General features: G+C 35.7%; 1 protein-coding gene across 1 annotated transcript in view; it reads left to right on the top strand.

Moving 5' to 3' along the window:
• Nucleotides 1-4,614: 4,614 nt before the first annotated feature.
• ARHGAP5 (Rho GTPase activating protein 5) overlaps nt 4,615-23,047 on the top strand; it is a 110,759-nt gene continuing 92,326 nt past the window's right edge. Inside the window, exon 1 of the mRNA XM_081047426.1 lies at nt 4,615-5,031. The gene's annotated coding sequence lies outside the window, so the exon portion shown is untranslated. The remainder of the gene's footprint in view (nt 5,032-23,047) is intronic.

Here is a 23,047-nt window from a genome sequence, read left to right as displayed (position 1 = left end):
GTCAGCATAAAGACCAAAAGTCAAGCAAATTTGCTGCAATAAGGAAAGGCTATAAATTTGCTGTCAGTTAAGAAATCCTCTGGAATTCAAAGTACCAGCCTAGCTGAAAGCATTTTTTAATAATTGTGACTGAATGAGTGTGAGGTTAACCTAGTGTGCCTGTGCTTTGATCTTGTGCCTTGTTAAATTTCTCAGTTTTAATAATTGGGACCATTATTTGTGCTATGATTTCAGGAGCTATGCTATCAGGAAATGCCAGAAACATAAAATCAGGTTCATTTTGCTAATTTCACTTGTTGAAACTCACATCTATCCTCCTTTTGTTCCTTCGAATGTTAATCATGTATCCTAGAATAAGACTTTCTCTTTGAAGTCTTAATTATAGTTTGGTTGAAATGCGGAATCTGTTTAACATTGAAAATGTTTGTCAAATAAGCCTGATACAGGAAATTTTATGAAAGTTCTCATTGTGTCTTGGATATAAGCACAAAGATGAAGCATGTGGAGAAAGACCTTTATCGCCTTGGAATTTTAAGTCTTTCTGCACTACACAAAACAGTAGTCATACAAAAGACCAAAAAAAAAAATGATTTCCTCAAATCTAATTATCAAAAGGCAATTCATCTTGCTTGAGTATTTCAATCAACGCATCCCTGAAGCCACTTTCTCAATTTGCCCTCCTGTCTAATATATGGATTGTGTATGTGTGTATGTGTGTGTGTGTGTGTGTGTTATCATTTGGAGAAACCTCTTAGCATATAGGAGAAAAAATGCTGTTTTGCTAATTTTATGTTTTATTTCTTAATGACCTACTTCTCTGCAGCAGCTATAGTGGAATGCTTTAAGCTCGGTATGACTTTTTGAGAGTCCTTTACTCTGTGGCAGTGACTCAGCTAGTAAAGAGCCAAGATGTTTACATGATTGGGGTGGGAGGGTTGCATTGCAGAGAGCTTACAAATTGTAGGCACTCAGAATAAGTGGCATTATTAATGAGTGTAAAATACCTGCAGGGTATGGGAGTGATTTAGAACTCTAGGATTCAGTGAAGAGAGTGTCGGATAGGGACTCAGGTGTCTTAAGGAACTGTCCAGTAGCAGCACTGAAATGTGACCTTAGGTAAATCACTTGACCTTAATTCTTTACCTTTAAAATAAGGTGAATGTATGCATTTTTCTTTTACTGGAATGCTGCAAGTTATCAGGGCAGTATTTGCCAAGCACAAGGAAATCTTTTCATGGTAAGATAACTATTTTAGGTAATGTTTTACAAAATATTACTTAACACAGGCAGCTTCAACCTAAGAATCTGTGAAAATTGCATGTGTTAGAGAGGACATCAGCTCCCAACTGAAGGGGTCATTGGCAGAATAATTATTTCATTTCCCTAAGAAGGGAAAGATAGTCTGAGCTTTTTGGAAATTTGCTCTTTTCAAACTAAAGTTGAAATTGTATAAATAATTTAATCAATCAGTATTTCATAGCCTAGGTCAAATGATCATGCCTACATTAGTATTCTCATCAAATGTGAATACCCTCGGTGAATCAGTAAAGCAAAACATAACTAACTACTCAACTGAGTTCCTCCTATGTAATTACTGTGTTATGCACTGCTGCATTTCTAGAACCTTAACTATAGTCCTCACCTTCCAAAAGTTTGCATTTTTAGACCAGCAGTCTTCAATAAAACTTTATCTGGTGACAGAAATGCTCTGTATTGTTGTTATCCAATATAGTTGACACCAGCCACTTGTGGCTATTAAGCACTTGAAATGTAGCTAGTGTAAATGAGGAACTAGAATTCTTAATTTTATTTGATTTTAATGAATTGAAGTTTAAATGATCACATAAAGCTAATGACTACCTGATTGGATGGCCACTTTAATCAAAGACAAAATTAATGCCCATATAACCATTAGTGACCATCCCCAGGAGCATATAAAGAAATGTTGTCTTGGACAGAGGGAAACTTGAGCTTAGTCAGGTATGCTAGGGTAAGACAGAAAGTGGAAAAGAGAAAGAGAGGGTTTTCTGGGCTGAGGTAACAATAAACCAATGACTTAAAGACAAGAAGAGCGTGGTGCTATATCTGAAAGGTTAGGAGATCAACTTGACGGGAGCTGAAGGTTCGTGCTGGAGCTGAAGAGGAAAGAAGACTAGTGTGGGGGAGAGGAGAAGAAATGGGGGAGGGATACCTATCACGTACCAGGCACTTCACATGTATAATATAATTTAATCCTCACAACCAGCTGATGAATAGGTACCGCTATTATCCTCATTTTATGCTCAGGAAACAGACTCAGGGAAGTTAAGTAATTTCTCCCAAGGTCACAAGCTAGAAAGTACTGAGTCAAGCTTTAGAACCCCGGAAGGTTTCCTTTAGATGCCACACCGTCTCACTCTACTACAGTGGTGGAGAATTCGGACTCTGGAATCATCGCTCTTCTGAGTGTATTAACTTGTGATTATGGGCATCTGTAAATTGAGGACAGAAAAAGATATCATTTAGGGTTGTTATACTAGGATTACATAGGATATTGCATGTGGAGCACCTAGTAGTGCCCGGAACATAATAAATCTTTGCTTAATCTTGTTTAAGCAGAAATAGACTCCAAAGTCAGCAAAGAAGTTAGGGCTTGCTCGAGTACATTAGACAACCATTGCAGCTCTTGAACTGATTGAGATGTTGAAACAGCCATAAAGGACAAAGGACAGAAGGGAAGAAGGGAAAGAAAACTGGAATTATAGAGGCGTCCGAGAGCCAGTTGCAATCTTAACTAGGTCTGGAGGCTCACATTCAACAGAATGAAATAAATGTGATTTTGTTTTCTCCTAGAAACAAAAGTAATACATATTGATTGGGGGTAATTTTAAAATTTCAGAAGAGGACAAAGAAGAAAATTAAAATCACCCATAGTACCATATCTAAGAGATAATCACCGTCAGTATTTTGTTATATATCCTTCCAGGTTGTTATGTTTGTGATTGTGAGTGTTGATTCACATTTTAAGTTTACTGTATTTGCCTACAGTAAAGTTCACACTTTTGGTGTTCTGTTCTATGAATTTTGACTAACACATACTGTCATATAGCCACCGGTATAATCAAGATACAGAAAAGTTCCATCAACCTCAAAAAATAAACCTCTTACTCCCATCCTCAGCCCCTGTTGACCACTGATCTGTTTTATGTTCCTATAATTTTGCCATTTCTAGAATGTCATTTAACTGGAATTGTACGGGATGTAGCCTTTTGAGTCTGACTTCTTTCACATAGCATGAGGCGTTTGAGATTCATCTATGTTGTTGTGTGTATGAGTAGTTCATTTCTTTATATTGATGTGTAATATTTCATCTACATGTGCCACAGTTTGCTTCTGCTTACCAAAGTTGAGTTGTCTCCGGTTTTTAGCCATTTGAGTAAAGCCACTGGTTTTTATTTCTCTAAGGTAATTACCTAGGAATGGGATTACTGAGTCATATGTTAAATAAATGTTTATAAGAACATTTTTATTTTTCTTATGCCAAAATGTTTTCCAGAGTGGCTGTTTCACATTCACATTTCCACTAACAGGTATAACTGTTCTAGTTGCTCCATATCCTGATCAGCACTTAGTATGATCAGTTTTTTCTTAAGCTACTCTATTATGTATGTTGTGGTATATAACGGTGGTTTTAATATTAATTTCCCTAATAAATAATGTTGTTGAGTATCTTTAGATGTATTTTTTATCCTCAAATAGAGAAAATTTTATTTCTTCTTTTCTAATCTGTATATCTTTTATTTATTTTTTCTTACATTATTGCATTAGCCAGGACCTTCAGAATGATATTGAGTAGAGTGGTGAGAGCAGATACCCCTACCTTGCTCCTGTTCTAAGTGAATTCTTTCACCATTGGGTATGATGTTAGCTGTAGATTTTCTATAGATGCCCTTTATTAGGTAAAGGAATTTCCCTTCGTTTCCTAACTTGCTAAAAGTATCATAAGTAGATGTAGAATTTTTTGAAATGCTTCCGTGTGAATGTTGAGATGATTAAATGATCATCAGAAATCTGGGGAGTCCAAAATCTCTGACTTATGGCAGTAATCTTAAATAATCTTAATATACAACAGAGAGCTCTGATGTTTGCAAAGAAAACGTGTTTTTTTTTCTTCCATTAAAAAATACTTGTGTAGATATAGAAATCAATATGCATATACATAGGCTCAAAGAGAGAGCATCAGCCACGTTTTGATACATTTTATTCTGAAACATTTTTTATTTTGAGGTATTTCTTCCTTGGACAAGTAAGTTTTTTCTTTCTTTTTTTTTTTTTTTAAATAGAAATGTGAGTGTTTTCTACTCTAGAAAAAACACTTTAAAGACTGATAGGCTGTAGGCACCCACTTCAAGCTTATTTTTAGAATTCTAAGAATCTGCTTTCTTTCCAAGATTTATTTTAGAAAATGCAATCTAGTTACTTTCCACATCCTCATAAAGAAAATAGCATTGTTTTATTTTATATGTGAGACAGAACTCGAGATAATGGCAAATCTTGCCAAAGGCTTCAAGGATACTAAGCATGAACTTTGGGAGGAGTTATGTTTGTTTTGGTGTCTCTCATTCCCAGTCTAGTGTTAAGATGGGTCTTAGTCTCTCAAAATGTTTGCACAAGAGGATGAACTTTAATGTTTGCGTCGTTTCCCCTGTTTTATACTCTCCTCGCATAGACCACAGCTTAGAGTTTTAGAGAAAAGGCGCTTTCGGCAAGTGCAGAGTGGTATTGTCATGTTGCTACTGGAGCTGTCTGTGAGAGCCAAGAAAATAGGACAGAATGAAAAGGAAGTAAAATAAGTCATAGCGAAACCTTCTCTCTCAGAGGAAGGAAAGCAAACATTGAAATATTGCTTTTTCCTGGCTGCTTATTAAAGGGGAAATTTGCCTACTGTGCTGGAAGAGTCTTTTATTCATCGTTCTGTTGATGTGAAGCATCCAACTTGTTTTGTTTTGTATGCATTACCCATTCTGTTTCTTAAGGGGAACTCTACTGACAGTGAGTATTTAACAGATTCAGCATTTCTCTGGTTAGAAAAGATGTCAATTTGTTTTAATCATTCAATAATTTATACTAGACCAATTCCCTGAAACAATTCAATTTAAACATGTTTGCTGCCAAGTCCATTCAAATTTCTGAAATATATGAAGTCATTATTTATAATGAAGGCATTATTTATATTTATTGATTTATTTTTAATATAGATTAGTTTGTTTGAAATAAGATGCTCTTTGGATATTTTGTGGAACTTACATAATTTTGTCATTTTCAGAAATGTTTAGATATGAGGTATTGCAAATTAATTAACTAATATAAAATCTTGACTTTACAGGTATAAAACTCTAGTGTCACATTAAGCAGTTACATACCCCATATTCTATTGTCATAAGTTCAAGGTCATTGGTCTAAATTACAATTATATAATTTCTGTTATGACTGTTGGTGATTGGTATAATTTGACTAATTATTGTCTACACAATGGAAGTTGGCTGGGACTCAAATTGCAACAAATGCTTTTTTATATAAGAGCAAGGAAACTGAATGCTTTTTTCTTTTGTCATTCAATACGACAGGCTGCAATTAATCATAAATATTGCACTGGGGGTATAGAAAGCTTTCTTTATTTTCCAGGATCATCTTTCTTGAATAGGATAGAAGGGAACCCTCCAGAGAAAAATAAATGATCATGTTTAGAGAAACATCACATTGACTGACTAATTGGAAAGACAGTGGAAAAATCTCACAGGAAATGGTCCAGAGCCTGTGACTTTTATAGTCAATACTCCTCTTAGACAGAGCAAACATTCCTTTTAATGGCATAAAAATCCATTTAAATTGAAAGTAACATCTGCCGAAACTTCTTATGTGACCACAGGGTCAAGAATAACCATTGCCAGATGAGGAAATAATAAAATGTTTTTTGAATTATAGGATGAACTTGTGTCTAAACAATAAGAGTGCAATTACAAATTAGGATCCCGTCTTTTAAAAAGGCACTTGTACTTTTAGGCAATTAAATATATTACATAATTTACTAAAAACTTCTTAGCCTTTCTAACCTTTTCAAATAATTTCTGTCTGTTTTGACCGCAAGCTTTGAGTAAATTGATTGATAAGACAGCTTGGTCATTGCCACTTTTCAAAGGCATGGAGATCTACATGAGTACAGATAACACAGAACCTCTGCAAGTGAGGGGTGAATTGTCAGCATTCACTGCTGAGGAGGTGCTGCTGGGACATCCCAGGCTCAGAGATGGCAAGAAGGTTCTTCCAAGATCCTCAAGACAGTGAGGTTTTCCCAGACGAAGCAACAAAAGTGAGAATTCAATCTGTCTTATGGTCACTTCCCACAAATTCTAGGTAGAGAGTTGCCCCATCTTCCCTAACCCCTTGCAAGGAGCTTTATAACTCGAAATGCGTTCACAGAGGCTACAAATCGAAGTCCTTCAATGTATCTTTGATGCCAGAGTAATTTTTATAGAAAAGAGTAACATGGGGCAAATATTCCAAACTCACATTCCAAAATTAATAATATGGCTTCTGAAGTACGGAATGAAATAAATCGCCTTTAGTACAGCACAGTGTAGCATAAATAAAAATGCAACCTCCTTATTTAAATCTCATTTGAACATTTTATGCTGCTTATCTTAGAGATTGTCTCATTTCCTTGGCAGCTAATGACAGGTGGGCAGAGACCAGCTGCCTGTTGCAGAGCTGGACTCTGTGGAAACAAAAGAGGCCTTCTGGAATGTCTATCATACTCTTTACACATGTCAGATCTGGAACCTTGCTGCCTGGGTTAAATTCTTATTCTTTCATTCCCAGCTATGACTCCTTAAGCAAGTTGCTTCACTTCTTTGGACCTGAGTTTCCACATTTGTAAAATGGAATATATTATACCTACCTTAAAGGATTACTGTGAGGATTAAGCAAGATCAGTCAGGTCAAATACTTGAAAAATTTTAGCTGCCATTATTATCAATTCATTTCATTTACTTTGATAGTCCTTCTTCTGGCCTTTCAGGCACCAGAATTATTCAGAATCATTATGGAGAATTTTTTAACCTATCCAAATTCTGAATGCCTAAACAATAATTCTAGGAAAACTATTTACTCTTAAGTACAAAATAGACATATTTTTCAACAAAAGCCTGTCTCTCTGTATTCACCTCAGCACTGATAGGATATCCTCAGACCATAATTATACCTAATGATGTTTAAGTGGGCCCAGAGCCTCTAAGAAATTAGGTAAATGCAAATTTTTCAGGCCAAGCAGTCTTCCAATGATTTCTGAAAGTCATGATTATAGACCTTCCTGGGCCTGCTGGGGATGTACTCTTCTCATTGGTCTTGGTAGAGAGAGCTCTGTAGTTCCACCAGCCCCTTTCAGGCTCACAGAACTGTTTTTCATTTTAGAAGATGCAGTAAAATGTGAAAGGAGAAGGTTCTCGAGCACCTACATAGCCTGGTGCCCATCTGTTCTTTGAAAATTCATCAGTGTTTTGGTTCTGGAGTTCATATTTTGTGTTATGTATGGATTAGAGGTTATTGGCTAGAATTTTTTTAAGCCAGAAAAAAGTTACTTTGTTTTTTTTAGGTCATAGTATTTATGAATGTTATTAAAGATTAGTATGGAAATATAAAAAAAATGTGTCCTCAGAATTCTTGACCTAAAAGAGTAACCTTTTTATTTTAACCGCTGAGCTTACCTGGCAATACAAGTCACTAATCTGTAGCAATATTATACTCCTTTGCTGCAGCAGAAAACATTTTATCTTTCTTGGATGCTGCAAAATCATAAACTGAAGAAGTCAAAGTCAATTTATGAGCTTCACAAGATTTTGCTAAGGAAATAGCTAGAAAATACATAGACAAAAAGTATATTCATCCTTATGATACATGTAAAATAATTTTAGAACACTTCCCTAAGTGATTCTACTATGCTGTGCAGACTATGTAGGATTATGAATGCATTGAGTTTACTTAATATGATGCTTTGGGGAATGTGGTTTAATTGAAAGCTTTGGATATAAAACTAGCATCAATTGAGTTGAAAAGTTCCTTTTTAAATAAAAGCTGCTAAATTATACTGCAAAATGCAGGAGAAAATATTACACACTACCTAAATGTGAAATTAATGTCTCCCTAAACATTGCTATAAGTAGCGCATCTCAACTTAGTTCGTAATTGAGTGAATTGTTTCTTTTGTTTCTGGTGATTCAGATTTCCCATGTAATATCTTTTTCTTGTCTCTTTCTGTACCCAAATTCTGCCACTAGACTAGGTTGTTTGAGCAAGCGAATTAGTGCCTTCCAGGGGTGGGAATAAGTGCCTTCCAGGGGTGGTAACAGAGTAAAGAGGAATATTTCAAGGGAGGTAAATATATACATAATTTTCTGAAAGTGCAGCAAGTTTTCTTTGTGATTTTCCTCCTTGAGTTAGAACTATAGCTCTTTCACCAATGGTCTTCCTTCTCTTTTGTAACTTGTGACTTTATTTGTGTGACTCATTTCACTAGTTAAGCTTGTCTCCATGGACACTAACCATCTAATAAGCCATACGTTGGACGTTTTAAAACAAGGTAGAAATCAGCAATTCTCAACCTGTGTTTTCAGTATCCAAGAGTATATTGATATAAATCAAAAGCTATCTTTAGTTCTTTAAGAACAAACTCAAAATAGCCTTGAACTTCAAGATGCTACTGAAAATTGGAATGAATGATTGTGTAACAACATGCTTTCTCAGATTTGAAATACTATACTCGTATGCTTGAAGAACTCTTAGTATAGACGCAACTACCTGCTTGAGGAAACTGGTTACTAAGCAAACAACTGAATTGTTTTAAAAATATAACTTAAGTTATACTGGCTTCCATCTTTGGATTTCCATTCCCTTCCCCCAAACTCATGATATTTGGAGGCACTCTTAATATGATAAAAATTTATAAAAGTAGACTATTTCTTATACTTCACTATTGAAATGTTTGGGCTCTATAGATCATTATCATTTAAAAAATGGAATTTCTTTAGCCAAATCAAATCATAGATGTGTGATTTTAGAAACTCTTTATTTTACAAATGAGGAAGCAAAGACCCACAAACATATAAAGCAATTGTTTGATTTTACCCAACTCCGTAGTTAGCAGCAGTTCTACCAAGAACCTAGGCCTCTCCCCATCGGTATTGTATATTTCCCCCTCCCCCCACATCAGACTACTATCTCATTTGCATGGCTCCATATTTCTTAGAGTAAAGTAAGTGGCAAGGCAAGGGAATAGTCAATGGAGAATTGGCAATTTGGGGTAAGGTCTATGACATTGTTTTTTGAAGTGTAATCCGAGGATCACCTATATTAATTACTTGGATGCCTGTTGAAAATGTGGATTCCTGGACTCTACCCCACAGCTGTTGAATCTCAATCTTCCAGGGGTGGCAGTCAGGAATATATAATTTAAACAAGCTTTCTAAGTAATTTTTCTGTACACTAAGGTTTGTATTCCATAGGCCAATGATATCCTATATGTGTCACTAGAATGTTGCTTACTATGTTTTAAATTGTCGTAACAGCATAATATATTTCCATTTCAGAAATGTGTAATGTGGAGCGGTGTGAAGGAGACCTGTGGTGGAGGAGAAGGGCACTGAGTTTGAGTTCCAATCTAGGCTCTACCACCTTGCTCTGTAGGCCTGGGCAAGTTACTTAGCTCTCTGAGACTCCAATTTTTCTTCTTTAAAGAAGAATAATGCTGCGTTTGCAGGATTGCTGAGAGATCATGTATATAAATAAAATACCTGGCAGGCACTAGGCCTAGCATAGTAGAGGCACGCAACTATTAATTACTGTCATTACTTAAATTATACAACTATTATTTTCCATGGCTCTTCCCTTACCTTGTAAAGTGGAAGTACACTGAATTACACATTCTTTCCAACCTAGCTACCATTTGTCGATTATTTCTGTCCTTTGCTCCTCCTCTTCTCCTTTGCTACCTCTTGGCCTCTTCCTGACTACCTCTTGGCCATTTCACTATTCATTAGTCACTTCTACCAGGAGGAAAGAGAAAATAAGAAATTCAACTCAAAGCATCCATTTTCCTCATGTTATTACTTTTAGTAAAAGATTTGGTGTGAAGGAAAGAGGATGAATCATGGGCCAAAATACATTTTTTTTTTAGTTTTCTGAGAGTTTGCCTATTTTTAGACAGTTTCTGTTTCTGCTCTTATAATGGTAAGTGGTAGTCATCCACTTACATGCCCTCATTTTAAAATAGTGGTTTTTATCAACATTGCACAATATAAGGGTATTTCTAAATGAATCATTTTCAATCTTGTTTCCTTACTTACTTTTTAGGGAAACCAAAAATATTTGGTTTAAGAAAACTCATTAAAATCCTACAGAGAGGGAGGCTGAATATGAAGTAGGTCAAATTTCATCTCCCTGGTCATGCCCTTGAAATATGTCAAATTCCATCTCCCTGGTCATGCCCTTGAGGCACTGTTGACGTGCATTTCTAGCTCAGCAGAGGTGGACTCTGTGTGTGGATGGATTCCTAGATTGCACAGCTCCTCAGTAAGTATAAGTTCGGACCTAATGAGAAGGTGCTTGAGTAGGGCCTGCAGTCAGGAGTCTTGGTTTTTACACTGGTTTATAGTCAGACCCCAGCAGGAGGGCAGGGGGAGGGGTGAGAGTCTGGGATGGGGTGGGGCGGGGCAGCTGTCTGGTTGCCCCACTCTTCACCTGTTGCCAGTCCTGAGTCCTGACAGGGTGCTGATACCAGCCATCACGTGGACTGATGGTCTGGTTGAGATGTGTGGCATGACCAGTCCATTCGAATGGCATCTTCTTGAGGGCAGGTATTTTTGTCTGCCTTATTTGCTACTCTAATCCCAGCATCTGGAACCAGGTCTGTCATAGAGTATGCACTCAATAAATATTTGTTGAATAAATGGATGAAGTAATCACCAGGGCTCATAAATCATCAGGATTTTTTGAAGGAAAGGAAGAAAGAGGGGAGAAATAGAAGAGGAAAATCATGAGATGGTGCTTGGCTTGCTTGAGTCAATCTGATTATCTGAAGAATGCTCTTTTTGGGTAAAAGAATATAATTTTTCGGTCAAAGGCATAATGCGATTTCTGCTACAGCTTACCCTCCAAACAGTTTTAGAGTCTACCCCTGGGAATGGTAATGCTGGTGACTGATTGGATGGGAAAAATAATAATGATGATGAATAACAACAGCAGCGACCAACATTTATATAGCACTCATACCATGTGGATTATCTTTACCAATCTACTTGTAAAACTTAATGAATGACAATACAAGTACAATTGCACCTTGCCACAGCAGTGTGATGCTTGATGTAAATATCAAGACCGTTTAGTCACTGGCATGCAATATTACAAATAGTTCCTGAGCGAAGCAGGCTAGCCGAGTTTCTCTAAAAAGACACTGTGTGTATGTGCGTGTGTGTGTGTGTGTGTGTGTGTGTGTACACACCTAAATGCACTAAGCCTACTCAAAATCATTTTAGTAATAACCTTGATTCTGGAAGTTTGGTTGCTAGGTAAAGCTAAGTGTAATTATTACATTAATATCACATCCTTTTATTCAGATCATAGTTTTCTGGGATGTTTCCAACACCACAACTGCAAATAACACATGCATCTCTAGAAATTTCCCTTGTAGGAGAATGGCAGTATGCCAACAAAGGTGAAGTACAGAACGTACTTTTCAAAAGAGCCCCTAACCAGGCCTGTATTTTATAGATCTGCTTTGTGACCCTTATTTTGTCTTCTCTATTTGCTGCTCTAACACTTTGGCTCTCCAAGGCACTTTATTTAAATTCAATGACCGCAAACTGGAATGAATGGAACTATTAAATAAACGTGTCCTTGAGTGTGTCCTCTGTGAAAGGCTCCAGGCTTTGGAGGACGACAGACTTGGGTGGTTTGGATTCCAGCTCTGCCAGTAATCACCTGTATGACCTTAGATAACTTTCCTAACAATCAGAGTTCTCCTCTGCAAAATAGAGAAAGAAAGAACCTCTAAGGGTTGTTGTGAGGATGGAGTGAATAATATATATATTATATTATATAATAATATATAATAATATAGTAATAATATATATTATATTATAATATAATATATTATAATATATTATATATTATAAATTATTATATAAATGTTATATTTATATATAATATATATTATATTTATATATTATATAGAGTTTATATATATAAACTATTATATATATTATAAATTATATATATATATATATATATATATATATATATATATATATATATATATATATATATATAAATGCTTAGCACAATAACATGGCATGTAGGGGTGTACATAATTACTTTCCTTATTACCTGGTGTTATTAACCCCCTCAGCATCCTGCACAACATAGGCTGCTAAAATACTTGGACATCCCCAGAACTAGAGTAAATTAAGAAAAAAAAGAAAGGAAAAACAGATTTTCCTCCTGTGTCTTTCTCCTTTACTTTCACACAGAACACTTCACTTCTGACGCTTCTGGTTACAAAATGTGTGGGTTCCCCTCGCCCACACCACCACAACAAGCAATTCTCTGGACCCTAGCTGGGTATTCTACAATTTAACTCATTTCTGACACTATATTCTTGGATATATAGTTCAGATCACAGGTTAAGGCTTCACAAGACAGCTCCCATCCCATTTCAGATGCCATTGCATTAGTAGGTCCCCAGATTACCCACCTATTAGACTTGGCTATAAATTGGAGGTTCCCACTACCTACTCCTTGGGTTCGAGTAATTTGCTAGAGTGGCTCACAGAATTCATGGAAACACTTTCTTATGTTTACCAGCTTATTAAAGGATATGATAAAGGATACCCATGAACAGCCAGATGAAGAGATACACTGGGTGAGATCTGGGGGGGGGGGGCGTCCCAAGTGCAGGTGCTTCTGTCCCTGTGGAGTTGGGGTTATGTCACCTTCCTGGTGTAGTTGTGTTTGCCAACCTGGAAGCTCTCCAAACCCCTTACCGTTGGGATTTTATGGAGGCTTCCTCACATAGCCATGATCAATTATTAACTCCATTTCCAGCCCCTCTCCTCTCTCTATATAAGTGGCGTGGGGTGATGGAACTGAAAATTCCAAGCTTCTGATCAAGGCTCGGTCTTACCAGTGATCAGCCCCCATCTAGGTGCTCAGCCAGAGTTGCCTCACTAGAACAAAAGCTGCTCTAGTGCTCTTAGCACTTAAGTGTTTACATGGGTTTTAGGAGCCCTGTATCAGGGACTGGGGACAACGACCAAATATACATTTCTTATTCTAAATCACATTATCACATAGAGCCTCAGGGCAGCCCCTTCTTTCTCTCATAGATTGTTACAATTAAAGGTAGATTTTGTATTCCAGCCCACTCTCAGCCGCAAGCATTATCTTACAGACACACACACACACACACACACACACACACACACACACACACACACACACTATCTTTTATTCCACTCCCTTCTTTGTTTTCTGCAGCCTACAGCACAAAGCCTAAACTCCTTGTTGAAGCATGCAAAACTTCCTCATCTGGCTTTAGGTCTGTTGACTCATTTCTTGCTGAGCCTGAACTATTTCTTCAACCTTGCCTTGCCCTTTTACACTTCCATGCCTTTGAATAGGGGTTTTTCTTTCCCAGCCTCAAATGCCCTTCCACTCTTCTACACCCAGTGTAAATCCACTACGTCTTCTTTCAAGGTGAAACCCAAATGCTGTCTCCTCTATAACGCGTCTCTGGACAGCTTGAAGCCAAGACAGTTATACCCTTTATGTTGTTCTGGCTCCCATAGCTCTTTGTACCTGTGTTATAGCTGGGTCATGTAGTAATTAAAATTCAAACACACCTAGCTATGCCACTTTGTGGATGTGTGACCTTGGGCAAGTACTTAACCGCTTTCAACCTTGTCTTTATTTGTAAAATAGAGACAATATTAGTACTTTGAGTACTAAAGTTGCTTTAAATATTAAATGAGATAATCCATGTAAAACACATAGTACAGTGCCTAGAACATGGTCTTTACAGGTCTGTCTTTGTTAGACTATGAGCTGCTTTATTTTTGTGCCCCCAATACCCAGCACAAAGCCTGGTACACAGGAGGTAGTTAAATATGTTTTTTGGAAGAAGGAAGCCAATGACCTACCTTTCATCTATATTAACAAAGAAAACAGAAAATGTTAAATTGTATTTATGAGGAAGGCTCATTAACTGTCGCTTCTTTAGTTTATTAGCTAAAGTATTAACACTTTAGTTAATACTCCTGGATCTTCAGTTTCACCAGCTGTAAAATGCCTGCTTTCTCCTTCCCACCTTCCCAAAAAAAAGCTTACAAGATATAATATGTAAAAATGACACAGCCTAAAGTCCTCTAGATACTTCTTAGCTACAGAAACTGAACCAATATTGTCCCAAAAAAGGAAGAAAATTATTTCCTATTTTACAATGCATATAAACTGTGAAATTAAAGAAACTTCGTAAAATGGAGGTCAGATAAGCCATTCGAGAGCATTTTCTATATGTGTTGTCAATAGTTTTGTTTTCAGGAGAATTCACTTGCCCAATTAGCAGTTCTTTTCTAATTAATTGTTCGTAAAATGATACTGTTGCCTTCTTATACTTAAAGTTCAAAACCCAGTTATTAAAAACCAGCACTGTGTTTCCCTGTAATGACCTACAGCAGCCATTTCTTTCTATCTGTTGAAATGTGAGCTCTGGCAGTGGGTAGCAAGATTTTTGGATTCTAGTTCAGGAACAGGTATTGACAAGTCAATTAATCCAGCTTAATAGTTTATAATTTACCACCTTAATAACACTGCTGATTATTTCTTAGAAGCTTCGAATTTTTTAAACACTATTTAATATTTCTGCAATTCAAGTTCCTCATTTGCAAAAAGAAAGTAAAAATACCTATGTCCAGTTATAAAGATTAAATACGAAGGTTAAATGAATACTGTATACAAAACATCTAACAGTAGTAGCTAACCAATAAATGTTATTCTCTATCTCAGGGTTTTGTTTATAACACCATGTTTTATTCAGATTATTGTGTTGACATATGGGTCTACCTCACTATGCTATAATCTCATATAAGGCAGGAATTCTGTCTTACTCATCTTTGGATCCCTAGCACCCAGCACACTGCTCGATACAAAGCACATGTTTAATATATATATATAGTTATGGAAGGCAGGAAGAAAAGATGGGAGGGAAAAAAGAGAAGAAAGGAAGGAGAAAGAAAGGAACATAGCGAACTAAATACTAGGTAAATTTGAGTACCATAGAACAAAAACTTCTATATAATTATTCAAGTTGTGTTTTAAATATTTACGTTTTATCATATTAATTCTAATAATTATAAGACATTACCAACATTATAAAAATATAGTTGAATATTCCTTCATACTTTTGAAATTAAAAAAAACACTGATGTATGCCTCCTTTTGTTGTATGCCAATATACATGAACGAGCATTACTGAATGAAAACTGCTTGTCAAAAATGTAACGTGAGATAGTATGGTGATTTTGATGGCATGTGTCATTTATGCTAGCAAAATGACAGGAGTGTCACCATGTTTCAGGGCTCTTGTGTGGCACTTAGAAAACTCTGCAGTCTGCAATCTACTTGTTCTGTGACCTAGTCAAGGTGATTGATCACAGGTAAAAAGCATATGTTTCATGCCTTTTTAAGTGACATGTTTGACACATATTATGAAATGATACAATCTGTAGAGTATAAAGTCGCAGTGCATACCAATCAAAGATGTTATGCTTTTCGGTTACATAATTCACTGTTTGAAAATACCTTATCTGATATCAAGAAAAAAAGAAGAAGCTGCTACCAAGATAGTTTTCAGTCTTCTTCTCAAATAGATATCCAGTACCCCTCTCTAATATGTGCTATTGCCCTAATTTCCTTTTATTTTATGACTTTTTGTTGCTGTTCTTATCTCTTGGTTAACAATCGATGAATACTGTTTTCTTTTTAACTTTTAAAAAAGTTTTAATCATCAAAATGTAAACAACATAAAATCACACAAAGTAAGAAATTCGTGTTTGTCATCTCCTGATCCACTTCCCTGGTACTCCATCCACTTTTCTAAACGTGTATGCATCCTTCCAAACCTTTCCTATATGTTAGATGTATAGATATATGTACATTTTTTTTTCAGATAAATGGGATCCAGCTATATATATTTTATTAAGCAATATGCTTTTTTTCACTTATGTCTTAGAGATCTTTTTAGGTTAGTACATGTAAGTTGATCTCATTCTTTCTAATGGTTGCATAGTATTCCATACCATGGTTCTAACATAATTGATTGATCTATTCCTCTTTTAATCAGAATAAGTTTGTTTTCCCTTTTTCACAATATAAATAATACAGCAGTGGACATTCTTATTTATTTACCTTTCCACAGGATAGAGTCCTAGAGGTAGAATTGCTATGTTAAAAGGCACACCATTTTTTGAGTGCCACTGAAGACAATCTATTGCAATATTTAGTAATTGTTGCTATTTGGTTATTTTTCCCTGTTTTACACAGGTTGGGATTCTACTCTTATTTTAACTGATCCTTTGAATATATTGAGATGCCAGCATTAAGTAGCTTTAGCTTTAAGCAGGAAGCTTTAATCAGGAAGCTTTAATGTCTTAATATTTGGTTTTCACCATAACAAGATTAATTTTAAAGTTGAGTTCAGTTTAAGTTTTATATTTATTTTATCTTGCATCATATCCAAGGGGAGTTTAACAATTTAAATGAGTAGTCACTTAAAAAAGTTTTTTACTTCATGAATTTAGAGGGGGGGCCGGTAAATATGGGATGAAATGCTCCTCAGTAGATTAGATAGTTGCAGTCCAGTTCTATTGAAGCCCTACAAAATAATTGCTGCTAAATTTAATGTACATTTTCTGGGTTTGGGGGTTTTTGGGCGGGGACAAATGCTTCTATTATTTCCTTTATATCACAAAAAAAGGGAAACATCTAAGAATTCTGAATTTTTAAGTGTTAAAAATGAGACATGCGGGCTACAACTATATGGGTCATGTTTGAGGCTATCTTTAAAAAAGATCATGGAGAAAAATATTTTTTAAATAAAAAGGTCATGGAGATTTCTGAAAATGGGATATTTCGCAGCCTCTCAAATGGGAAGTTATGGATAATGTTCAATACAGACTGAGGAACTAGGGCCATAGAGTTTTGGAGACTATTGGATGACGGTTTTTATGGGTTGTTTGGCCATTCTTCCTGGACTCCCTCCTGTGTTCTGCTGGTACCCTCCCCCACCTACCCTGACTGCTATAGTCACAAAGGAAAGTTGATCTTCTTTATCACATTATTGTTGACTTTGTGCGGCAGCTTAAAAGTCAGAAAATTTTAAAGTAGAAAAAGAGTCCTTGGAGACCATTGACTCCTTTCTCTTGCCCTGAAGCAATAAAACTATGTGCTGCTTTCTAGTGTAATCATCTGTCTTTCCAAATGGTTCCTACTGAGTTTCTTTCATCTTCTTTTTATTAAAAAAAAGTGATGGCTAAGGAGAACAAAATGATCAAATCAAACTCCTCCCTCTCCGTGCCCTCTGCACATGTGCCCATTCGCTGGCTCTTCCTACTCTTTTCACCATTGCGGCTCCTTCTCCTCCTTCAGATTCTGGTCAGTCATCACCTCCTTGGTGATGGAAGCCGTCCTTGGTACACCCTCACTCTCAGTGGAGAGCATTCTTCTATCATGCTTATCATTATAATGTGATACTGTTCTCCTGTTTGTCTCTCCCATTAAAGGATAGGGAACTTGGCTTTACCTTTATATCTCCAGCACCAAGCACAACATCCAGCACTCAGTAAATGTTGATTGAATGAATGAATGAATGAATGAATGAATGAACAATTGACTGAATAAAAAAATTTCACAAACAATCCTTTCTTAGATGTCATAAGAGTATTTCAATTTAGCGGAAGATGGATTGATTAGAGATCCTCTCTACTTTTGGAATCCACATTAAAGCTATAGTCATTTTACTTAGAATCTTTTAAAGTCTTTGTGTAGAGATGATAACCTTACTTTGGAAAATGCCTACTGCATAATTTGGTGTTTGTTAATGTGCCAAAAAGCATGGCAGCAATTGTCCAGTGAATTTGGTAATTCACTGGATTTTTACTTCGCCGGTGGAAGTTATTCCAGAGATATATTGTAGAGAACTCTGATCAATTAGACTGGGCCAAACTGATTTATAAAATTTGGACTTTTCAGGGGCATTTGCACCAAGAAGCATTCCAAAATTTGTGTGGGATTGTGTTTAAGTTGATTGTCTTTTTGTTATTGTTGTTAGACGAGGGCAAGAATGACAAGACCTTTATCAAAACAAAATATGCTGTGGAAATTGCCAAACAGTGGCATTTGGGAAACATGGTTAAATGTGTGTGCTTTTGTAAAAGTGATTAAACTGACACAGGATTTGCAAAAATTTAGGGTTCAAGATTAGCATAGAAATTAATTTCTGAATAAGCAGGTTGTCTTGTTTCATTTAATTGCTTCCTGTGTGATTATGTAAAGCTAAAATTAATTTCAGAATTTTTTTTTTCACCTTGAAACTATAGTCGTATTTCTCAAGTTTTTATTTGTGTCTGTGTCTAGATTCCCATTTTGTGTCATCCCATCATGCAGTGTCCATTCAAGGGCCTATTTATGCCTCTGTGAGTTTCTGACTAGTTGCTTCTTACCGTACTCATCTCATACAGCATTTTCCAGATTGTATCTGAACCACTCCTTAATCAGTACATTTTTGAGGAAGGTCTTTACCCCACCGTGCAACCCTGGGAAAGCTCTATGAAGAGACTCGTTAGCAACCTTGAATTTGCAAGTGCTTAAGTTAATCAGGGTGCAAAGCTTGCTCCAGTTTACAAAGTCAGTTTTCATGAATGCAACGATATCCACACAGAAGAGTGACTGTGAAGGGGGCCAACCCCTATAGGGGCCTGCAATGAGGCCCAGTCCTCCTAATTCATTCAGGAATGAAAAGGATAAAAAGAAGGAAGAGTTGAGTTGACAGAAGTCTCAATGCCATACTTCCTGGCTCTGTGGAAGTTTTCTGGGTTTAGGTTCCTTGTGATTTAAGCTCTAATTTCTCCTTTTCACTGCCAGCTAAACCCCTGGACCTTTATAATGCTTATCTTGACATGGCTTCTTAGATTTTTACTCAATATGATTTTTATACCTTGGTGAAATGTAAACATACTAAACCGTTTTTTAACTGGTTCTGATTTATTCTGGGCAATAGTTATTTTCCTCCAAATCTTCTAAGTAACTTAGGTGTCCCGTTGCTCTTAAAACACTGACTATCCCAAGTTTCTTGGAGTAGGAATCTATTTCTAGACTCTCCGAATTTTAAAACAAAAATATTTTCCTATAATTAGGCTTTAAAATGATGATACAGTTATGAATAAAAGTTATACCTACAGCTACCTAAAATATTCACTGAGAGTTCAAAATGATCAAGTAAAGGTAGAGATGTATGCATGGCATTTAAATATTATATATATGTATATTTGTATATAAAGTCCTATTAGTTTTGTATATAAACTCACTTTAGGAAAAAATGGTCCAAAAAGTAAAATAAATGCTAAAGGTAACACTAGTATTATATTACTGAAGAAAAGTAAACGTATCAAATAGGGATATAATTATTAAAATTAAAATATGACTTGATATTTTAAAATTAAAAAGTATAATCGTTTATTGAAATTTACTAAGAATGGCACTTATTAGAATTCCACTAACTCATTCATTCTCAAAATTTTCTTTCAAATGCTATTTATATAAGCAATAATAATGTTAATGTTAAATATTTTAAGGTATAGTGCAACTTCAACATTTAAAAATATACACAAACCCTGTGTATATAATATACAGCAACATTATAATCTTTCAATCAATTACAATTAAATAATATAAACTAGGAAAATACTGAGTTAATAGTCATCAGTAATTAAGACAGTGATAATTTTGGAGAAACACATTACCTACAGTGATTACTTCAATAACTTATTCATTACTACGAAGAGAGCATAAACAGATTCTTTTAGTGTCTTTGCAGAAATTATCTCTTTTTTTTAAGTAATGTCTCTATTATAATCAGATATTTTAATTAAAATATTTCTTTTTTTTGCCTCCTTTTTTTAATTAAATTTATTAGGGTGACAATTGTCAGTAAATTTACATAGATTTCAGGTGTACAATTCTGTATTACATCATCTATAAATCCCATTGTGTGTTCACCACCCAGAGAGAAATTATCTCTTAACGACAGCTCCATTTTAACCTATTTCACTGACTACCACGTGAGTCTTTGGATATTCTTCGATGTTTCCATCTATAATGTAAGGATAAATATGTTACAACCTAATTTTTAGGATCTATTGACCAAATGAAATGTAAAAAATAAAGCACTATTTAAGAATAGGCATGCTGGATATTAACATTGGGTTCGCTAAACACAAATGTATAGGAATATTGATAAATTTTTTATAAGGACAACTTCCCAATTATGAAAAGCATTGATATTGCCACACATTAACATTTACATCCACATGTGACATTTAAATCCAGTTGTGTATAGTTGCTAAATAAAGGAGCTGATGTAATCGAAGAAGTTTACAGCTCAATGGATTCTTAAAGAGCAGCTAATCTAACTCCTTATTTTATAGATAAGAAAATTAAGGTTCAGAAAAGAGAAGTTTGTTCATGCGTTCAAGGAGTTAGGCAGACCCAGGTCTGCTCAGCTTAGCTCTGGTGGTTATTTCCCTTAGGATGCTAACTTTTGTTGGTACCTTTGAAATATGTGTGCCAAACATTGTCTGGACACAACATATAGTGTCCCCCAGGTACAGTTTTTCAAATGTACGTAAATGCCACTGGGATTAACGAAATATACTCATTTTAAAATGAAAAGAAAATTCATGGTAGATTTCGTTGTTGTTGTATTTGTGTTTGTCTTATCAATAGGTTCTCAAAATGCAAGCTATCACATGGAAACTACTGAAAATTTTGAAGTGAATGTGAAAACTCTGGGATCCATGACAAATCTCCCTTCTCCCACCCATTTATTAAAATTTTGAATGATTTAAAATGTCACAAATATTGGAAAGGCATAATGATTTATTATTAGTTACTATATTTTTATCATTAACTGTGGCAACCGACTGCTTTCATCGGTTCATAGTACTGCTGCAAAGATGAGTCTGAGACCAAAGGCTCAGACAAGTAATCCAATGAAACAAAATAAGACAATAAAACTCTGATATCGTTATGTGTGCTGTGCCCCCCTGGAGAATTGTTTACCATGTGCTCTCATGCCAAGTAAAAGGTAATCTCCGTGTTTTAGAAGCATATTGAGACACACAGAACATTTGCTTTCGATGGCATTTTTCACTTGACAAGAGTAGTGTCATAGGAGTATCTACCTAGTCCTTTATCCTGATGTCTCAGCAGCACCCCTGGCTCGCTCTGGTTTTTAAATATCTCTAGAGAAGCCTGCAAGACCCTATGGTATCTAATTTTTAAAATCAGCAGTGTCAGGTCTTCCTTCTTTTTAACCTTATGGCAGTATAAGCTCATTTCCTTTTGTTCCTTCTTCACTGTATCCTTTATAGACTTAAAAATAGTTTTCCCTTTCTCAAGCAAAAGAATCCAAGTTACTGCAGCTCTTAAGGAGCATATTTCCCACAAATTAGCACACTCGGAAATATTTGTGTTAAATTGTGCTCCGTAAGTAGACCATGCACAGCATATCACCAAAACAAAACACTCTGCCATGAGTCTGCATAAAAGAAGGATTCGAGAAAACATGCCAAGACTTTCCCAGATGAAATGAGGACCCGGAATGCAACCCTCATTACAATTCAACAAACAAACGCTGCTCATTCATAGAATGTTCTCAGGCTCCTCTGCTATTACATTCTGTGGGTTCTTGCTCGCCTTGATGTTTAATTTGAGAAATAGCACATATTGCTAAAAAATTGTGACTATTATTTGTATTGAACCAACTAATACATGTACCAACATTGATATTTTTAATTCTTGGATTTTCTAAATTTGTTTAAAAGGGTTGATGTTTTAAGTGTTCAACTATATTCTGATTATTATTTTTCTATATTATTACTACTGCTCCTGTGGCTACTGCTATTCATACCACCAAGAGGACTTACTGAGTAAGAATTCTGTGTTTGCTTGTCTAAATCACCTCCCTTTATCACTTTTCTTGGAATGTCCTGCTAAAAGTTTAGTTACATTGAAGGAAATGGAAACAGTATATAAAGGAGGATGGCTTTTATGAAATGGAATTTGTGGAATGCCCTTATTTTGGATGAGTTGCAGACTTCCAAATTCCACAGAAACCCAAATAAAAACAGTTATATGCCAGTTAAAACAAGACTTCACTCAGGTTTGGAATGGCCTGTATGTGATTTGGTGGTATGGCACTAACCTAGACTGCAAAAAACAAAACCACAAGACTACATACAAATTTGACAGTAGAAGAGAAAAAATGAGTTGACTCAAAGTGCCTCTAACATTCAGAATGTGAGTCTGAAAATACCTTAGTCAAAAAATTAATTTGAACAAGTTAGTTGGGTAGTTTGATTAAGGAAAAATTATTGCCTGTTCAAATTTGTCATGTTTTCAGAAGATTCTATCTCTCTCTCTCTCTCTCTCTCTCTCTCTCTCTCTCTCTCTCTCTCTCTCTCTCTCTCTCTGTCTATCTATCTATTGAGATCTACGTTTGTCATGTTTAAAATGAGAAATTGTAAATGATGACGCTATTACAGAATAATCGAAATTGAAAGACTTATTTGCTCTTCATTAAAAGATGTAATCTATGGGACTGCTTCTCAGTTAAGATCCAATCCTAGGACATGAAAATGAGCTCATTACAGGTAGGAACCATTCCTTCCATGATTCTGTTTCTGAT

Source organism: Rhinolophus hipposideros, assembly GCF_964194185.1.
Source record: "Rhinolophus hipposideros genome assembly, chromosome: 5".
Taxonomy (NCBI): Eukaryota; Metazoa; Chordata; class Mammalia; order Chiroptera; family Rhinolophidae; genus Rhinolophus; species Rhinolophus hipposideros.
The sequence above is the reverse complement of the archived record's forward strand: the minus strand, read 5'-3'. Positions and strand labels throughout refer to the sequence as shown.